General features: G+C 44.0%; 1 protein-coding gene across 16 annotated transcripts in view; it reads left to right on the forward strand.

Annotated features, from left to right (window-relative positions):
• PPFIBP1 (PPFIA binding protein 1) overlaps positions 1 to 21,418 on the forward strand; it is a 113,071-nt gene that overhangs the window by 18,782 nt on the left and 72,871 nt on the right. The window contains exon 1 of one of the 16 annotated variants that reach the window (XM_068656246.1): positions 20,550 to 20,571. The exons of the other annotated variants lie outside the window; for them this stretch is intronic. The gene's annotated coding sequence lies outside the window, so the exon portion shown is untranslated. Of the gene's footprint in view, positions 1 to 20,549; positions 20,572 to 21,418 lie in introns of those variants that run through there. 16 annotated transcript variants of the gene reach the window in all.

Here is a 21,418-nt window from a genome sequence, read left to right on the forward strand (position 1 = left end):
AAATTTTTTGGAAAGGAGGACCATGGAATAAACAGCAAATTAAATAACTTTACAGCTCTGTCTTGTTTGTATTACAAGGGGAAGAGGAGAGTGATTACTTCTTGGCAAATCAGGCTCCACAAAGGAGTCCTTTATGAAAGATTGTAGTAAGTGCCCTCAGGAGTAACAGGCGATGCTGTAAGAGTCAGTGCTGCAGGCAAGGAGGGGAGATTCGTTTACCGGACTGCATTGCTGTTTTATACGTGATGATTATGGTGGTGTAATGAGCCTGGTAGGAGCTGTGGTAAGCTGTCTGGCTGATTTCATCTTGCAGCAGGTGATCTCTCAGCCTGTGGGTCCCCATTTTTTATATATATATAAAGGGGAAAAATCAATTAACAAAAGGTGGCTTTGCACGTTGGCTGCTCCGTCCTTGAGTTGCATTTCTCTGCAGAAGAGAGATAGCTGCAGTGGGCTGCTCAGCGCTGCTCACACAGCTCCTGTAAACTCTTCAGCAGTCTGCCAGTCCCTTCTCTGCTTTGCTTCTCATGCTCTTTTGGTTCATCTAGATTCTCCTCCGTGGGCCTCTGTATCATATAAAGTCCTGTCTGATGCTTGACTTGACTTGCTCCCCCTTTTAAAATGAGTGCTCTGCAAGTTTGACATCTGCTAGACCTCATTTTCACTGGGGTGAAGGATGTGCTGTGCCTGTGGGGTTGCCTCAACAAGCTGCAGAGAAGTGAAGGTATGGCTTGTCATCTGCCAGGCTTTGCAATAAGGTGACTCCCTGGTGCTGCTGGTTGCTACAGTAAAATGTTTTCCCTGGGATGATGATGGTTTGGTGACAGGCTTACAGACTCTTTACTGTGCACAAGACAGTAAACAGCGAATGAATGGGAAATGAAATTTGTGTCAGAGCTCGGTAGCTAAGTTTTTGTGCAAAATCATCATAAAATGGTCCAGTCTTCTTCTGGGGCAGTTCATAATGAAGATCTTAATGACTGACAGCTTACCATCACTAAAGCAATTAATTAAGGCAGCCACTGGGAAGTACTGGGGTATAAATTCAGGACAAGGTATGTTTATTCTTGGGTCTTCCTTTCTACTGCACCCCTGAAACTAACATTTTTGCAAATGATGACTTGTCCGGTAGGTAAAGCAGTTGTACTTTATTATTTGGTCAGGTATAGGAGGCTATTTTTCCCCCTATGAATTCACAGGATCCTTAGAGGATATTTCAAGAAACCTAAAAGCCTTTTCTCTACTTTGAAAGATAACAACTGATACTACCACTGAAGCAATCTTTCATGTCTGTGGAAGGTGCTCTAAAGAGAGCTTGGGATTCACCCAGCCCTTCTGTGTAGGGAAGGGGGGGGGCGCTATCTGTGCTCCACTACCTTCCTGAATACCCTCCTGAAGATGGTCCTTTCCCCACTTTGCACAATGGAAAATAATCAGGTGTAGTGATACTGAAGCCCTTTTGGTATGTCCAAAGTTTTACACAGAAGTTAAAAAACATATTTTGCTAAATTGCTATATTCTAGGAACGTTCTTATAATAAGATGTTTTATAGAGATATCCTTGTGTAGGATGTCTATGGCTTCTCATATTAACTGTCCCCCCATAATTGGGAATGATAGTTATTAGGTGATTTCTAAATGAAGATATGTTACAGTGCATACTAAATAGTGCAGTTGTTTGCCACTAGCATCTCATGAGTGGTTCTTTCACATGAAGCTTTTGTTTTGGCTCCTAAGTGGAGTTTGCCTCTTTCCTTTAAAAAAAAACAAACAACCTCCCTTCCACAAAACCAACCAAACAGCTAAATATGAAATCTTTATTTACATGTACTTCAGATGAAATACAAATCTAGCTTTAACTGAACTTGTTTATGCTTAGCTGCTGCATTGGTCAGGGCTACTTATTCTTTCATAAGTGTGAAAACAGTGTGGGTGGAGTGGGAAAGCTTATAGGACCAAGCTCAGTTGAAGGCTTGTGGATAAAGGCAGCTGCTTTCTGGGATTGGATGTCCCCACATGGCTCTGCTTCAGGCTATACTGCGATGCATTTGTCCCCTGGGGTTAATTGCGATGGAGGGCTCATTGTGCTTGCTGGATACCTTACTTGAGCTCTATCTTGTTCTCCCCACAGTATTTCTTAGGTTTTTGCTGTAAACCTTGTGGTCTCTGACACAGTGTGGCATGGCACCATGAGCTTTTGATGCCAGTGTCCAGCTATTAATAACAGGAGCCAGACCAAAGAGACTGATGCATTACAGTGCAGATCACAGACTGGTGTCCCCTCCATGCTGCTATCTCAAGGACATGTGTTGCTCTTCACCTGGGGTGTTTGCTGCAGCCGCTGAGCTGTTCAGGCGATTGTGGCCATGCAGGGCTCCTCTGGTGCCCGTGCAGGATAAAATGCCCCTGGATGAGCAGGCTGCAATTTGCAAGCATGGTTTGTTTATTAATATCATAGTAGGGTGGAGGGAGACACTGCTGGTGACTTTTTAAGCTGTCTTATAATCAGTTTGGACTTGTCATGATAGTCTGGAAGGGAAAAATGATTTTGTTGAATTCTTGTTGCTTATCCCCCAAATCTTTTGCTCTGCTTGCATCTTTTATCTTTAAAATGTGTACTTGTTCAAAATGGAATATATAGCCATCTGTTTCTTAAGTATGATTGCTTGGGTTTTAGAAATCTTCCCCTGAAAGTATGTTCTTGTGATTCCTGATCTAATCATAGGCTACTTCCCTCCAGACATGAAAATTAAATGGTGAAACTCTTTTTTTTTCCCCACCCTGTTCAGTATAGACGCTGCTTCCTTGGTATTTTTGTCCCTGGTTGGTACAGTCACTGCTTCCTTGCTATTTTCCCTGAGAGAAAAACTGTTGTTCCCTTGTTGCAGGACACTGACCTCTTAAAGGAAGGAGAGAGACTGATAGCTAATGAAGTTTTTCCTCTGAGGATAATGCACTGTAACTGCCAGTGGAAGGGTATTTAATGCTGGTGGTAGCATCCTCGCTTACTCCTTTAAGTGCTCTAATAGGGTGGTTATGAAGAAGATTCTTGAATAAAATCAAACTAGACCAGAAAGGCTTGTGAGAGAGTGGGGAAGAGATACTAATGTTCTTCCTCTTTCAAGGCACAGAAATGTTCATTTGTTAGGAAATAACACAGATAAAACTTCCAGTCACCTATCCACTAGCTGCCAGGCACAGAGGAAGATTGGGGCCAAGCTGGTTTGCCAGGGTGGTGGTGGTACATGCTGAGGGGCTGCTTGGCCCTGCCTGGGGATGAATGTCCCTCCTGGCTCTGCAGGATGTTCCCCTTGGCCATTCCAGCTGCTTGGCACCTCTGAGGGTAGTCCCTGCTTGCTTCTGATCCTGAGCCTTCCCTTCTGCACCAAGGATCATTTGATCATATTTCTGCCCCTGAAATAACAGTATGATACTGAGTACACCTTGGGAAAAATCAAACCCACGTAGGTTGCAAATGATCTCGATTACCTGGTCCTCTTTCGGAAGTGCTTCTGAGTTGCTTCTGTTCCCAAAGAAGCAAATGCTTCATGAATCGTGGTGTGCGTTTCTCCTTTCCTTGGGATAAAGTAGAAAGTGGCTCTGGAGAGGGGTCTTGCTTTCTGTTGCAGCTGTGAGGCATGTGGATTGGGGAGTTTCTGGTCTGCCATGGCACTTTTCCAGGTGTGAGCTCAGTTGCTGCTGTTCTGCTCCTGTCCTGTCCACTGCCTGCAGGCATGCGGACCCAAGAGCATCCAGTGTTATCTGGGGGTATCTGAAGATGAAATACAGCTCAGAGAGGGTTGGAAGGAGGACAGGGAAAGGGCACCCTTGCTCTTGTAGGTGTGGAGATAACAAACAGCTGCCACCACTATTCATCATGTAGCAGAGTTGATGAACCCTTGTTCTTTACAATTTTGTTTCCTCTCTGTGGCCTTTTGTACTGCCATGACTGGGGTCTTTCTCCTCAGACCCATTTGTTCTCACTGTCCTTCCCTGCCCCTTACCTCCAGTGTATCTCTTCCCTCCCTTTTGCATCTGTCTGTGGTTTCTCTCCAGTGTTTCTGATAGTGGCCAGACAGGAGTCAACCCGTGTGCTGGGTGTGGGGCCAGCCCGTGTGCTTGTGCTGACAGACTGGGCCAAATAAAGCCGGGCATTGATCAGCTCCTGCAGCAGATTTCAGCCTCACGTGAGGCTTATCTGCATGCGTCTCTTCTACCTACATACATAGTAGTGTCTCCCGAAGATGTAAGAATGTGGCACCCAGTCAAATCTCTCTCCCTTCTGCCAAACATGGTCAAAATTGACTAGCAAGTCAAAAATTTAATAGGGTGAGGACTGATAGACTACACTACCCCCATAAATTTAATTTCCTTTAGAATCCAGGCCAGAAATATGTGGTGAGGGGTTTATGCTGCAGTCATGTGCTTTAAAACTATGTGGAACAACGTGATTAGTAGAAATGTTATTTTCAGGATTATTTGCAGCGCATATAAAAACACATCATCTGAATCCTGTTGTGTGCAGGTGTATTAGCACATAACCAGCTTAAAAGGGCTGAAACAACTGACGTGTCTGTATGGAAAAATAGCAAAATAAACGTATAAGCCTTTTGCTTGTGAAGCTGGCAAAGCATCTGGTTAAGCTGATCTTAATTTCTAGATTATTTTTTTCCTCAAACTTTTGGCTGCATCTTCTTAATATATACATTAAAAAAAAAAGATGTATTTTGTTCTTTTACATGGTAAGTGCTTTTGTTTTGTGCTGTTTGCCTAGCTTCTGCCTCACTTCTTGGCTCTGGAAATGTGGAGTTTGGATGCATGTGCCTCATTAACAGGGGCTTATAACAGAGTATTGTTGGAGCTATTTAAGTTCCTTCTAGGAATGGCAAAGTACTGCTGTGACCAGACTTCAAAGTGAAGGGTGCTTGTAACAGCTGAGGATAATTGAATGGCCGGCATTGTCCTGGAACATGTTACAAGGCCTCAGTGTAAGCCCAATCCTTTCTGCTAAAGGAATGTTCTGTGCTTATTTCTCGTAGAGCTGAGAGGGAAACCAGTATGTGGCAACACCAGTCGGGTTCAGATGACCAACACTGTTACATCAGGGCCTTTTCTGCATAATGGAGTGTACCAAGGTTGAAGCTGTCTCATAAACCTCTAACCAGGAGGCTCACAGAGGCTTTTATTGGCTTTTTTGCATACGGAGAAGAATAAACCTAAACTGGTGCCTGTGAGAGAGAAAATCCTTCGATAATCTCTTTGTTAGTTTATTGATGATAGTGTGACATCCTGTTGTGATCATCTTACCCTAAAAAAGGCAATCCTCTCTAAGAAAGCTGCTGTGGGCTCTTGCCCTTCAGTGCCAGGGCTGCTTGAGATGCCAGCTGGTGGCTGGCGTTGCTGTGACGGTAGAAATCTGGAGATCACTGTCCGCCCAGTGTGCTCCAGTATTGCATGGGCTTAGCAAGATTTGGTCACCTTCTTGTCAGCAAGCTTGACAGAACTACAAAAGAGGCAGAATACTGACAAGAGCAGTTTTTGTTGGTATCGAGTTTGTGCTATGGAAAATGTCTTTCAGGAGATTGAATTCCATCATATCTAGTCGCACAGGCTTATTATCACACCGCTTCCATAAAGTGGGTGCTATGGGCATAAGATCTTAAATTAAGTTCATATAATAATCTTCCATTTCTTCCAGTTACTTCTACATCTCCCACCAGTTGATGTCTATTTTCACAGACCACAGCCCGTTGCTTTGGCTTGCAGAAATCAAGCCATGAGCTAGCTGGCACACTGCACAGAGTGGGGCTCTGGTTGGACATTGACTCAGTTGCTGATTAATATGAAATTATTTATAGTCTTAAAATTTTTCCATGCATAGATCATGTCTAGTTCCACTTAAACTCAGATAAATTAGCGATTTGAAAGATGCTGTTTACACCTTCTGCAGTTGTAATTTCATTATTCGTACTGTCCCTACAAGTGCTTTGTTAAACAACCTATCTGGTGTTCTTCTCTGACTCACAAGATTATCAATATTATTTATAATGATCCCAAAAATTGTTTATTTGCTGTGGCAGTTGGCTATGTTATCTGTATCCTCCAGTGCTGGTGTGTTGATTCAGTGACATTTGTGTTTGTGCATTGTTCAGATTGGGTGGAAGAAAATGTTGCTGTATGATATTGCAGCTGCTTGTGTCGCTGGGGTTAATGATGTGGTTAGTTTGCTTGGGTCCCTTAGTTTTTACTTCGTGTTTCTGCATGTGCTAAAACCTCCAGTTTTGGATCAAAACATTTTTTTTAAAGCTCAAGGCTGGTTCCTGCAGGCTGAACAAGCACTATTTTGGGTTTCAGTTGTGGGTACAGTAATAACCAAAATCAGATTGTTTTGTTGATGTGGATGCTGTGTGTTTTTGTGTGTGTCAAAAGATGTGCTGCCTCCCAGAAATGAAAAATAAAGATAAAAGCTGGAACATCTGCATTTTTACATGTTCTGTGTAAGTATGGCTCACCTGTCCCCCTGTTACTAAGAGATCTGTTACATGGTCTGTAGCAGCTGGGGAATGTATCCAGGGACAGGGTGATTCATATGTGACAGATATTGGGTGTTGATGGGTGGTATTTGGTGTGGATAGGTGATGTATATGAATGAGGGGAAATTATCCAAGCTTTAGCCCCAATTAATTTAATTCAGGTTCAAACTAGACTTTGCCAAAAGGCCTTATCCAAAAAATTGTACCATTACCATACCAAAGTAAAAGACAGGCATCAAGGACTTTTTCGTATGGAAAGTCAGTAGGTTCCCAAAGCATTCAGACTGTTACTGTTTCTTCATTGCTTTGCTGCTTGACTTCAAATCCCTCCCCCACCTTTCCAAGGCAAAATGACTGGATGTGATCAGCTTGTATTAGTGACTTCCTTAGAAATGTATGTTATTCATATTCCTTCAAAAAGTTTTGAGTTCTATGTAGTAGCTTTGATGCGTTCCTTAAAGAGAAAAGGGAGTAAAAAAAAAAAAAAGGACAAATGCTCTGTTGACACAGAGAAAAGGCAGAGTTCAAAAGAATCAAATATGCTTCTCAGGAAAGAATCTTCTCAGAATAAGCCTTTAAAAAAAAGTTGCTATTCTACAACCTCTCTATGTAACAACCATTGTAAACTAGGTATTTGCCATAGGAAAGGCTGAAAGTTCTGCAAAAGTAACTCCTAACATATTTAGATCTGTTGGAAGCTGAAGAATCAGCTTCCAGAACTGCTCGTGCAGGCCTGGACAAGCAGGAGCCATGTCTGTGCAGGAGCATCCAGCCGGCTGCTTCGTAAGCCCATGTGAAGCTGCAGCTTGGCCAAGCTGCTGCAGCTGCCCCCAGGCTTTCGGAAAGATGTCCCGGCCACAGCTGGATGGTCAGGCTCTCCTGGGAAACTTGAAGAAACACTTGATCGAGTTTTGTTGCTCGAAGGTGTGTGTGTGGGGGAGACAAAGGATGGACCAAGGAGGCTGCTTCTTAGCAGAGGAGCCTTCTGCTTGGCACCTCTTCTCCTGGCAGGCTTGTGCAGAAATGGCTGGCTCTTCGAAGAGCTCCAAGCAATATGACTTTGAGAAACCAGAAACTTTCTCAACCCCTTCTGGAGGGATAAGAGGTCAGGATGTGCGCAGAGCTGTTTACAGCTGGGGAAGCATTGGCTGTTGTCAGATGTTTCCTGGAGAAGCAACCATGCTGCTTCAAACTGTGAGCACAGTATATTACAGGCAGTGTCCTCTCCCATCACAGGGCAGAAAGGCTTGTTTGAATATTCCAAATGGACTTCAGGAAACGCTTCTTGTCTGTGAAACTTTGGCCACCATGTCTTACGCTGTCCCCTGCTGCAGGCTGAGTTTTGCTGCCTGGCTGATGCTATCCTGAGCAGTCACACCTATTATGCCCAGGTCCCTGGCTTCTGTCTGATTTGTTGATGCTGAAAGATCCCTGTCCATAGCCTGGATAATGACCTGCTTCATCAGCCTCACTGCATCCTCAAGGTGTAAGTGGTCAGCAATCACAAAGCCTTGTTGGCTTGAGCAAGGCTGGCCCTTGTATTCAATTCAGGCACGTGTGTGTAGGAAGCTTAGCTCATCAAGAGCTTTGGGACCTGAGAGGATGGTGGGAGATGTTTAAATGCAAGCTGCTTTGAGTTCTGTTGCCTGAAGAAGATGTCACCCGGTTTTCTTTAAAATGTAGGAAGATAGGAAGAATGTCATAGTAGCTTTTTAATTTAAACACAAACACGCAGATGTGAAGTGAGTGTGTGGGAAGGAAGAGTGATTTGAATTGTGCTATGATTACTTGGGTCCTATATTACAGAGGCATTTTTAGTAGAAAGAAGGGGATCTTTCAGATCTTGTAACTCAAAGCCCTTCTTTCCTTGATCAGAACTGATTAGGCAAAGCTGATCTTTATTTTTATCTGGTAAAGAACATATGTAAATCAGATTATTTGCTTGCAGTACGCTTGATTGCATTCCTCCAAAAATATTCCTGAAGCAGAGCTTCTAATAAGTACAAAGAAAAGAGATAGTGCTGCTGCTTTTCTGTTAAACCAAGGCCCCTAAATACAGCGCAACATGTGAATATTTCAGATAGTAGACATGGGATCGTGTCCCTTTTAAATCCACCCAGTATGTAATTGCATGCAGTTCTGCTTCCTTAATTTGAAAAAGAAATGGGCGGCTAATGCAGGAAACCTTTGATAAGCAAGGTAAAATATTACTGTTGAACATTCGAGATTGTAGGTTTAGGATTTGTGTTTTCTTCCTGATTAAGAGATTACAGTCTGAAAATAACAACAACAAAAAAATATGCATCTTGCACCTCTCATGTTTTACCTTTATTTACATTTGTCTTGCAATACCATTGCTTCCTGGCAATATTAGAAAGGTTCCTCCAGGGCAATTGTCTTTTACATTGGTCTCTGCAAGAAAGCAAGAAAACCTTCTATTTCACCTGTTTTGCATGGTCCTGCAGGTATTAAATGATCGTTCCTAAAAATTGCCTCTTGATTATGAAAGTAGTTTTCTGGGAGGTTGTTCTTTGGTACTGAAACTGAACTTACATTGAACTCAGTGTCTGTGGAGAGCTGAGGTCTTGCTGTTAAGGCTGAAGAGCTTGTCACACAGACAAGTCTGCCCGCATGTCCTCTGGTTGGGCTGTATGTCATGCGTTTATTACATGTGATATCAGAGTAGCTATTCTCTCTTGGGGTTTCTTGGGTGATAATTTAAGCCAGAGAAACTCCTCCCTTTTCCCAGAAGTCCCGTTTTTCACTCAGTGTCCCGGGACTACAGCCTTCCCGGGATGATGGTGATGCAGGTTGCAAGGTAAAGCCCCCTGGATCTCTGCGCCCTCTGCAGCCGGGAAAAGCAAGGGGTGAATGAAATTTGAGGAAGGAAGGAAGAAAGGAAAAATAGATTGTATAGACCATTTTCCATGCAAGGTTTTCCTGTTCCCATTAGTGAGTGACCATGCTGCTTGCTAGGGGTGTGGGCTGGGTTTGTGCAACTCCTGACTCTGTTGAGAAGGAAATGACTAAAACTTTCTGTCCAACCACAGTAACAAAGAACATCTTTGATTTACCAAAATAGTCATGGTAAGGAGACTTGGGATTAGCTGCTTGAGTCTTGAAGCAAGCACTGCCAGTGTTCCAGGTGGGAAAGAGCAAAGCAACCCGGGGTCTGCACTCAGGGCAGCATGACTTGCCCTGCGTCGAAGTGGGGCTTGTTAATCCCTGCCATAGGCAGCCCTAGCAGGACTGCATGGGAGATTCGTGCCAAGAAGCAGCCAGGACTACTCTGTGTTGGAAAGCCCTTTGCGCTGCAGAAGACAGGATCTTTCCCCTCTGCCTAACTGCCGCTTTTGGGGTCCTTACAGCCCAGGAATCTCAAAGATTTGTGAGCCTTGCGTGGCTTAGCTGGGGCTGAATATTTGGAATGGAGAGGAGAAGCTCCGTCTAATGATAGGTTTTCCATTTCAACCCATGGTATTACTTTAGGCAGACCTACAATAACACCGTTAACTAACTTTTTTCCCTGGCTTTGTAGTTTTATATGTGACATACTGCAGTACCCTTTATAGAAACTTCAAATATTTTTCTTTCCCTGCCTACCACTTTTTGTCTCTTTTTCCCTCTGACAGATGTGTTCTTTGTTTGTGTTTTTTTTTTTCCTGTGTTGCACAGGACATAATTATTTTGTTACAATAGCCTGAAGCCCAGGTCCTGTGATGGTCTGCTTGCACAGACTTACACGTCCCTGTCATTTATGTCCTGTGTAAATTTTGTTCCTGGTGCTTTTGTCTAATCCAGTTTAAAAAAAAACTGCTCCAAGAAGCAATGAACACCCAATCATTTGTGTGCCCTAAGACTGCTTATTCTACCATTTGGCATTTAGACCTGAAATTGCATCTTTTTTTGTGCCCATCTCCCATACATATTTGGGCTGAATTCTTCCTGTTTTGTTCACACCTTCTGGATATTTGCAGTTGGTCTTTGTTGCCCCAAGTCAGCTAGTTAGTCTGACTTTTTAGCCTTTTTTTTTTTTTTTTTTTGAGCTTAGTGTTTGCATTCTGATCACGTTGCTCGCTTGTTCTGAACTTCTGCCAACTTGGCAATACCTGTTCTTGCTCTTGGCATGATTTCTATGCCAAGAGCAGTATCTCAGCATGCCAGGGCAGTATCCCAGGTGGGATGCACCAGTTATAACTAGAAGAGTTACTGACTTTGCTGCTGAATGATGCATGGTACATTTACAGCAGTGCTCCTGGCTGTTTTGGTCCTTCTACCATCGGTATTTATCTGAGCACTCATATTTGAGTTAGATTTTTATGTCTCTTTTAATGGGAGCTTGTGTAATTGCCTAGGTTTGGAACTAGTTTTATTATTGGTCTATAACTGTTTTGTTATTGGTCTAGAGTTTTATTTCCCAAACTTCCCTTTGCATTTCACATTTGAAATTTATGCAGAACCTCCTCCCAGAACAATTTTGTCAAGCTTCCCATACAAAATAGTTTTAGGCGTGTGCATCCTTTGTGATGGTGGGAAGAAGCTGTGGGGTTCATTCAGTACTCTGTGCTGCACTGACTTCCTCTGGCTTTTCTGCGCACTCAGATCTCTGGACATCCAACTCTTGGGATTTTTAGAGGTTGCAGTAGTGAGAAGAAAGTATTTGCAAGTTGTCATTCACCTTTGCTTTGTGTTATACAGGTGTGATCAGCTGGGGAAGTGGGGGGGGGCAGGCAGAGACCAACTATTTAATGTACAAAAACCAAGAGAGGATGTTGCTGGGTATTACTAGGAATAAACAAGCTCATTTCCCATTTTTACATCAGTTGTCATCCTTTAATTTCTTGGTACTGTTTTTTTTAAATGCTGTTATGTATGTCATCCACTGTGCTTCCTGTGTCCTACGTCACTTTATCATCAGTTTTTGTAAGATATCACTGTTAAGTCTCCTCAGACTCTGTAGCAATTAATTAAATTCTTTATTTTTCTCTTTTCAGTGTCAGAAGTTTATATGGATCAGTGTTACTGGCTCTAGAGTGACAGGGCAGATGAACATTAAGTCTGCTCACCTGGATACGTAACCTCGCCTGGGTGACTAACCTAATGGCTCACTCCTCACTATAGATATCTCTAACATCTATGTATCTGCTGTTTTTTGGTTTTTTTTGAGAACTTACACAACAGCTCCTATAGGCTTTTATTTCAAATGATATTAAAATGATGCTGCATTACAGCTTCCAGCAGGAGTTGTAGATAAATGTCATGCTACTTCTGCTTGCGTAAATATTCATATATTTGGTATCTTTTAAAGGGTAGTCATGACTTACTTATACAGTCTGAACTGCTGTTTAGGTCCAGGGAGGCTTTCCACAATTTAAAGACAGTGGCTTTCAAGTTTTAACATGGACCATGGCAAGGTAGTAAAGTATATTTTGGTTATCCAAGAAATAAAACTGAAATGACTTCTGGAGTCATTCTTGCTGCATACCATGGGCTCAACAAGCAGTGCCAGTGCTTCAGTAGGGGGCCTGCTGTGCTTGTCATGCCTGCGTGACATGGCTGTGCTGTGCATGTGCAGTTAATCTGACTCGGCAGGTCTATGGCAATGTGCAGAGAAACTGCCCAGGGCTTTCAGATTACTGTGGCAAATTTATGTGAAAACACATTTGACAGAATACACTATCTGTTGCATTAACTCTTGGAAATGGCCTAGTTTAGTAGACTAGAAGGTGTGGCATTTTGCATTCAGTCTAGACTGATTTGATCCAAGTAGCCTAGTGCGTGTCAGTGCTGGCAGTCTTGTTTTGGGGATAGTTATCCCCTATCTACTTTGCTTTGGATATTCCAGTGCAATCTAACAATATAAAGGGTTTGAGGCTCCTAAATTCCAGCTGACTCTTCTCTGAGAGAACTAGGTTGAGTTGCTGCATCCACACTTCAGCCATGCACTCCATGGCTCGGTTGCGCTCACCCTGTACCACTGCCTCTGAGGTCCCAGCTGGTGGCTGGGCCTCTCCTTTTGACTGGTGCCATTGCTGTAAATCACAGAATCACAGAATTGTCTAGGTTGGAAGAGACCTCAAGATCATCGAGTCCAACCTCTGACCTAACACTAACAGTCCCCACTAAACCATATCCCTAAGTTCTACATCTAAACGTCTTTTGAAGACTTCCAGGGATGGTGACTCCACCACCTCCCTGGGCAGCCTGTTCCAGTGCCTAACAACACTTTCAGTAAAGAAGTTCTTCCTAACATCTAACCTAAAACTCCCCTGGCACAACTTAAGCCCATTCCCCCTCGTCCTGTCACCAGGCACGTGGGAGAACAGGCCAACCCCCACCTCACTACAGCCTCCTTTAAGGTATCTGTAGAGAGCGATAAGGTCGCCCCTGAGCCTCCTCTTCTCCAGGCTGAACAAGCCCAGCTCCTTCAGCCGCTCCTCGTAGGACTTGTTCTCCAGGCCCCTCACCAGCTTCATCGCCCTTCTCTGGACCCGCTCAAGCACCTCGATGTCCTTCTTGTAGCGAGGGGCCCAAACTGAACACAGTACTCGAGGTGCGGCCTCACCAGAGCCGAGTACAGGGGGACGATCACCTCCCTAGCCCTGCTGGTCACACTGTTTCTGATACAAGCCTTCTTGGCCACCTGAGCACACTGCTGGCTCATATTCAGCCGACTGTCCACCATTACTCCCAGGTCCTTCTCTGCCTGATAGCTCTCCAACCACTCATCTCCCAGCCTGTAGCTCTGCTTGGGGTTATTGCGCCCCAGGTGCAGGACCCGGCACTTGGCCTTGTTGAACTTCATGCAGTTGACCTCAGTCCATCGGTGCAGCCTATCCAGATCCTCCTGCAGAGCTTTCCTACCCTCGAGCAGATCAACACATGCGCCTAGCTTGGTGTCATCTGCAAACTTACTGAGGGTGCACTCAATGCCCTCGTCCAGATCATTGATGAAGATATTAAAGAGGACCGGCCCCAGCACCGAGCCCTGGGGGACGCCACTAGTGACTGGCCTCCAACTGGACTTGACTCCATTTACCATGACTCTTTGGGCCCGGCTATCCAGCCAGTTTCTAACCCAACGAAGCGTGCGCCAGTCCAAGCCAAGAGCAGCCAGTTTCTTGAGGAGAATGCTGTGGGAGATGGTGTCAAAAGCCTTGCTGAAGTCAAGGTAGACCACATCCACAGCCTTTCCCTCGTCCACCCAGCGTGTCACTTTGTCATAGAAGGAGATCAGGTTCGTCAAGCAGGACCTGCCTTCCATAAACCCATGCTGACTGGGCCTGATCGCCTGCTTGCCCTTCAAGTGCCGCATGATGACTCTTAAGAGGATCTGCTCCATGAGCTTCCCTGGTACTGAGGTCAAACTGACAGCCCTGTAGTTCCCCGGGTCTGCCCTCTGGCCCTTCTTGTAGATGGGTGTCACACCCTATACGTCTGCTTGCGAAGACCAATGTCCACTAGCATACAGCATCCTTCACCTTGGCTTGCTACCCTTCAATTGCCTGCAGTGTGTGGGGACTGTCATCTCATTTGAGGTATTTTCCCTCTTCCTGGGTCTTTGACCTTTCCCATACTAGATCACTGCATGTGAGCTCTCTTGGATCCACAAGCTGCCTGGAGTCTTGCATGAGACCTGGAAAGAAGTGGATATTGCACCCTGTTTCCAGGAACCCTAAAATCCAGCACCAAAAGCTTTTATTTCCCAGGCGTTTAATCAATGATGTGATGGCTACAGGAGCAGTTATCACCTATTGTCCTCCTATCCTGGTCACATTTCTTTAATTTTATTGCTGCTTATCAGAGTTGCTGGAATTGCACTCCAGCTGTCCTGGTGCTCCAGCTGGATTTGAATGGGTCATGGCTGTAAAAACGTCATTAAAAGCCTGACATTGGCTGGCTGCCTCATTCTGCTGGATGTGTGTTTGGAGATTTTCAGTCTGCTGGCATCACCATGTGAATGTCTTGCCTTTGCTGGACATTGCTGCATCCTTACTTCTCAGATGCTGTGCTGGTTTCCCTTCCCTAGTAGTAGCCAGAACTATTGGGACCTAAATCTTTTATCCTCCCTGTCACTTGTGCTGTTGCTCTGGGAAGAGGTATGTGTCTGTATCCATCTCAGGTGCTCTTGATCCTCCTTTCTCCATTCCTGCAGCTCGAGTACCGGTGTGTTTCAGCTGCTTGGAGGCTTCCTGCTTGAGCTAGACCCATTTCTCTCAGCAGTCTGTCTGAAAAGCTGGAATAGATTTCTCCTGCTGTTATTTGCTTTCACCATCAAATAAATAAATAAAAGCCTCTCCTAATACGACATTCCAAAATCCTTCTGACTTGGCGCTGGCAGGAATGACAGGCTGTGCTACAGGCTGCTGCCTGCTGCTCCAAGCGGGACAGATGAACAAGGGGTTTCCCACTGCACTGCCCCACATTCAGCCCCTGATGTCTCTGCTCATCCATGTACCAATGTGTTTTGGGTGAGGTTTCAATGTCACACATTCCCATCCTGTTATTCCCAAGCACACATTCATGTTAAACATGGTACCAATGGCCTTTATGTAGCCCTTAGTATGGCAGAATGTATAAATAATCTGGAAAAGATAAATGCTTTTCACTAAGTCTTAGCAGGCAGAGCTGCTTTGGTGTGGTGCCATGAAGATACTATTCCTAAGTAGCCATGCGTCTGCTGCTCTTTTCTTGCGCATTCTCTGCAGGTTTTTGGGTACCTCCTTGCTCTGCCAGTTCCTGGAGCTGCTCTGAGTCAGTCTGCCTGGGGTGGCAGCATATTGTCTACACGTCCAAAAGTGAGATGTAGTGTGCAGAGGTCCATCAGGGCCAGGGAATGGGTTAGGCATGGGACATGGCACAGCTAGGACTGCTGCAGCCACAGGGCATGGAGGGCAGGGATGCTGCCTTCACATTACCCAAGACCGCTGCATAACAAAGGGTGCAGTGCAAGATAAAGTCCCTGTTTGTAGGAAAAGTGTCCCTTTTCCCAAACCCACTGTGTTATCCAAGCAGTACCAGGGCATGAAAGGACGTGGATATGCTGATGAAGGAAGGCCATCTTTTTGCTGCTAGGTTCAGTATGGGTTAAGCCCATGAATCTCTTCATTTATTTTTGAGTTAACATTTTGCTTGAGAGAATGAAGCCCCTGCCCTCATAAGCCCTTCATATGAAAAATGAACCTCAGGCCGGAGGGAATGGGGAAGGAGTGTGATGTGTAAAGGAGGCAGTATTTTTTATTTTTTTTTCCCTGTCCATTTCTTCTAGGAGGAAATACTGCTGCTTACAGAAGGCAGTTCGTGTTTTCTTGCCTTTACTCTGTCATTTTACGCAATGTGGTTTGGGTAATGTTAAAGTAACTTAACATTATGTTTACTCACAGTACTGCTGGCAGCTATTTAATATACATAAATATCTCTACAGCAAGAAAGGGAGTTGTATTTATCCATAAATAACTACCATACTGCCCTGTTTATCTTGCACATGACCTCTCTGTTGCACAGGGCCTTTCCCTGCCTCACCCGACCTGCTCCTTTTTATGTACTTGACTTTCCCAGTCCTGATGGTTGCTTTATTTTCAGAAAATATAAATTCATCCCCCACAAAGCTTTCAAACGTAATTTCATTTCTTCCTTTACTTCTCTGAGAAATTCTTTCTGTTCTCTTCAAGACTGAGAATGTATATTTTCCCTGTTTATTTAGGCATTCTTATTTTGTCTGTAGAAACTTGGTCAAATGATGTTTCTTTATGTGAATTTATAATCCTGTGTGGTTTGTGTATTGAGAACAATCCTTCTGAGCTGGAAGAAGATTGTCCAATCTGTTTTAAGATGTCCCACTTTCTGAGTATTGCATCTCATTAGGAATATGGCTGGCTGTTTGCATGGCTTTTTTTCTTTCCATCGGTACCTTGGGGGGAGAAAATATTTCATCATGGTAATAATACTTGGTACTTTGTTTCTGCCTTCAGAGAACTAAACAGTTATGAATTAAATAATTTCTTTAACATTGTGTAGCAGTATATAATCATTATTTGCCTCATTTTACAGATGGGGAATATGAGCAAGAATTCAAGTGCCCTTAGGCTGTGAGAGGAGAAACAAAATCAGAGAGTACCAGCTCCCTGACTTATACTAGAGTAGCACCACACCTTCCTTGTTGAAATTAAAAAAAAAAAAAAAAAAAAAGAGAGAGAGAGAGAAATAACAACAAAGGGAAAGGGAGAGATGTTTATCTGTAATCATCTTGCCTAACCTTGTTAACTACTGAGTTAAGTGCAGCAGTTGGTGGTGGTGCAAGTGGCATGTGAACTGCCATGGCTGCTGCAGAGGGAAGAGGTTGTTTGCTGCTGGATGGGCAATCTCTTTCTGTTCCTCCTGTGCCCCCTCAACCCAGGAGCAGTGGAAACCTTTTCTGTAGTATTTGAAAGTATTTTTTCCTCTTGTTTGCCAGCTGAGGCTGGGATGGGAAAAGCGAAGCATCTTAGAAGGGGATTGTGTTATTGCACAGCAAGTACAGAAAATAATCCTTGCCTCGCCCGCCACGTGCCATGCTGGGATTTTTGTTTTCCCCTTGTGGGCTCGAGTGAAAATTGTTGGCTCAGGGTGGTATCCAGGATGTTATGGAGCAGTCCTGCATGTCATTGTCACAATATTGATGAATTCAGTTAAAACTCCTCCCCCTCTGAATTTTTATTTTTTTTTAATGAAATCTAGAAAAGTTGTTTTGAAGTTCTGGTCAGCAGTGGAACAGTTTAGCCCCTTTGGGGAGGACAGATAATCTGCTTGTTGAAAAGCAGCTTGATGCAGAGGAATGGAAACCATGTGAAGAATTTTATCTTTCTTTGGAAAATTTCTTGGCTGCTCCTCCACAGGTTTCAGATGTTCCCTGTCTGCCTTCAGACTGGTTTCAGATGTCTTGTTCGATAAACTTTCTGATGAAAGTCTTGCATGACTGACTTCAAGCAACTTTATTCTGGGTATGCCCTGCTAGTAAAGGCGGTGGGGAATGCAGCTGTCTTCAGCCATGCGCTCTATCTGGGAATGCAAAACTGCCAAGCCTTTTTAGGGACTCAAGATGCAACTGCAAGCATATGTTTAGTTTTCTGTTTTGGATGAGTGGAACAGGTATCCTGATGCCTTAGATGAGATCTGCAACGACAGGCAGCAGCACCCAGGTATCATAGCCAGTATTTTTTTTTCTTTGCCTTTGCTGGGAGAGAGAATGTAGTCTTGTTTTAATCTTCTACAATCAAATCTGTGTTGGAGTGTGCTTGCAGCACTTCTGCTAAAGACATCATGGGGCTGGTCATCTGGGAATGTGACAGCTTTGGATCTAGCCTGTACTTATTTCTTGCTGGTACCTCACTTGTACATGCTCCCTTCCAGCACTGAGCAGAGCTGTCCTGTGCTCACAGGACATGCTCACAGGGCTCCGATTTCATCCAGTGTTTCACATGATGCCCAAATTCCTGATAACTTGTCAGCTGACCTTTTTCAGGAACTGAATGTGGCTTATCCTGAATCTGGATGTTTCTCCCTCGCTGGGCTTGGAGAGCCCTCAGGGTTGGGCTGGGACCTGAACTTTGTAGCAGAGCAGCTGGTATGCAGGCTTTCACTCACTCTTCACTTGCAGTGTGTGTGCTTGCGTTGTTGTCTTCATGTCTTCTCTTTGTTATCTGACAACTTCTCTCACTAGACTTGGATTTCAGTTGCTCAGAAGAACCATCAGCAGCTTAGTGTGTGGGGAGTTGCGTGCTTTCCTTGAGCTGTTTTGTTTGTGAGATGGCTTTTTTCCTTTTTTTTTTTTTCCTTGGGTCTTGCTGATAATCCTTACCAAAGAAATTTTTGGTAATACTTTAGTATCTCTGATTAGGTATTTGAAATTAAAAAAGGGAGGGAGCTACTTGCCTATCCAGATGCTCCCTCCTTCTCTTTTTCCCTCTGCAGTAAAAGTTCACCAAAACCCAGGTAACTTCTCAGCTGTGAGAAGAGAATTGTGTTTCCTTCAGCTCAGCAGAGCCATGGGAGCTCAATGCTCACATGGCCCTTTGCATCAGCTGCTCTTTGGGGCACTATCACTCCAAGATCCAACGCAAGAGATGAAGAGGACTTTTCCTGCCTGTCTCCTGCTTGAGGCTGCAGTTTGCAGTTGTGCCAAACATTAGAACTGAAGAGTTGTTTGTTTTTGTGTTTTTTTGTTTGTTTTTTTTTTCCGTTCGTGTTTCCTCCCAGTGGTTCCCAAGCAGTAAAGAGAAAGGAGAAGCTGTCAGATATCATGGGTTGTGATTACAAATCACAAATATCATTGGCATGCAATGGAATAGGAACAAAGCATGGAAAAAGGAAGTGGGAGAGGGGTCGTCAGGTTGAGCAGAAGGAAAGAAGCAGTGGAAGATGGCAGCCAGAAGGTGACTCGAAGGAGGGATAAAATTGTGGTCATTGGGAAATGGAAGGCAGTGGGTACCTGAGCCAGTGTGGTTCCCCACGGTGAACTTGGTTACTGTCAGTCCTTGTGCGACTTGCATAGCCAAGAAATTAGGTTGTGAAATAACGTAAGTGAACACAGGATATTTCTTAACTGTTAAGAGCTTAAAATTGCAACTTCTGTGTTAAACTTGCCTCTCCAGCTGCCCATATCCCCACACCCTCACAGGCAAGCCTTGCCTTATAGCTCAACTTTTTGACTCTTCATTCTTACAGTTTTACTTGGAGTGGGATTTCTACACTAATGTGACTCTGGGACTTGGGTTTGTTTGGCAAGAGATTTTGTGACAAGTGAAGAGTGGACATAAGTTAAGACAGACCTCGGGAAGGACCTCGCTCCACTGATGGCATGTCTCACCAGCGACAATGGCAGTAGTGACAATGTGGGTCACACTGGTTAAAAGGAGAGATGGGCCTAAGCAGGAGCTAATGTGTTGAATATCCCTGAGCCCTCTCAACTTGTTTAAGGGAGATTCAGATCCATATGGCATAAAATTGATGTTTGTGTCAGGTCTGCTTATCTTCCTGCCAGCACATGCATGCTTATTTGAACCAAACAAAATGCCAGATGTTCTCTTATCGGAAAACCAGAGATTCACCTGAAATTGTTTTTTCAGGACATGAGAGCTTTTTGGGTAAAGCTGTCTGTCTGCAAGCATTTTCCAGGACTCATCACACTTTGAAATCATGGTATTAAAATAATTACCTTTGAAATGCAGGGAGGGTCATGTGCCCTACATCAGAAATTCCTCTTAGTACTTATTAATCTAGCATATAAATGTCATGGCTTACATCCACAGGGTGTTTGTATTGAATTTTTAGCTGTAACAGTATCTCTTACTCTTCAGAATAAATGCCATATAATCTGGTTATGAGCAATACTCTTAATTTAGATACCAAAAATAGGACATAGACAGATCTAAATTACTACAAGCAGGAGAGCAAATAACCGTGCCTCATGAGGGGAGTTCAAATTCAATTGAATCATCTAGCGTTCCATATAATGAATGGTAAGAGACAGAGAATTCAGTCTGTTTCATTGGGGTAGCACAACAATTGTCGTATTTTTCTCTTCTCTGAAGGCCTGATTCTCCTCTGTCTCACCTCTGGTATACCTGTACTGGGGAGTATAAAGAAGGGTTAGGTTGGGAAACATGCTTTTTTCTTCCCTTCACCCTACATCCCCTTCCCCCAGTAGGTCAGCACATGCCAATTTGAGGTATATAAAGCAGTAGAAACTCAGGCTTATCCCCCACCACAAAGCCCCTGGTTTCAGGGAGAAGGAATTGTTCCTCAGAGCCCTACCAGTGCAGCACTGGTGAGGACACAACATGCATTTTGTGAGGAGAATTATCCTTACTCTGCAGGTGGGCATCATCCAAGAGGCTCGAACACGTGAAACATCTTCATCACTTAATCAAGCCACCAGTCCTATACCTGGAGGGGGTTATCAAGATGCTGGGACTTCTACCAAATAATGTTTTCTTTTCTCATGCATTTGGCAGCTCTGAATCACTGATTAATTTTTGTTGAATTTTCTATATGGATTCAAGGTAAGTGATAACAGCGGTTCTGCGTAACCTTAAGTAAATCTTACCTAGAAATATCCTGATAAAGTAGTTGCTTTTCAGTATAGTCATGGTGTCACACTTAACCAGAGTAATCTGAAGCAAGATTGGTTTTGATGAGAGTGCGTCTTTGTGGCAGATTTGAGTTTTTTAACTTTTGTTTCCCTTGAGTACCAACACACATGCTTTGGTGGCTGTGTTCTGATAGTCTTTTTAAATGGAGAAGGAAGAAGGGTTGTAGCCACAGTGACCTGGATGCTTATGGGGACTTGGTCCTGTTCACTTTGTGGCAGAGGTCATATCTGGTGGCTCGTGGACTAAAGTGAGTCAAGGTGAGGAGAGCTGGTATTTCACCATGGACCTTATTAACAGATTGCAGATGTTACTGAAGCACCCACAGGTTGTACAGAGCTAGCAAGATCTTTACTTAGAGGTCCTGTTTTGGCCAGTTGGTCAAACAGGCACCCAGTGTTAAGCACGTACCCAGTACCACTGACTTCTTATTAGGAGCATGCTTACTGTCAAATGTGGTTTTATGCAACTTGCTGGTCTCAGTCTGTGTGGGTCTTGCTGAAAGGATCCTGTGCTGCCAGAGAGATTTGTCTCTGTTCCAAGCTGTGGTTCAGCTAGGTTGTCAATACAGGGGGACCATACTGTAAACACTGTGAAATGCCAAGCTGTTATAGAGCCACTTAGCTGATAAGGAGCTGCTCAAAATATCTTGTAAGTTGAATTCTGCTCTGGGACTGGGCAGCCACTCCTGGCTGTGCTCACGATGCTTGGTGCCAGGGGTGTTTTGGCTGTTTTGTGTGCCGGGCTTGCTGCTAAGCAA

The sequence above is a fragment of the Anas acuta genome, chromosome 1 (genome assembly GCF_963932015.1).
Source record: "Anas acuta chromosome 1, bAnaAcu1.1, whole genome shotgun sequence".
Lineage (NCBI taxonomy): Eukaryota > Metazoa > Chordata > Aves > Anseriformes > Anatidae > Anas > Anas acuta.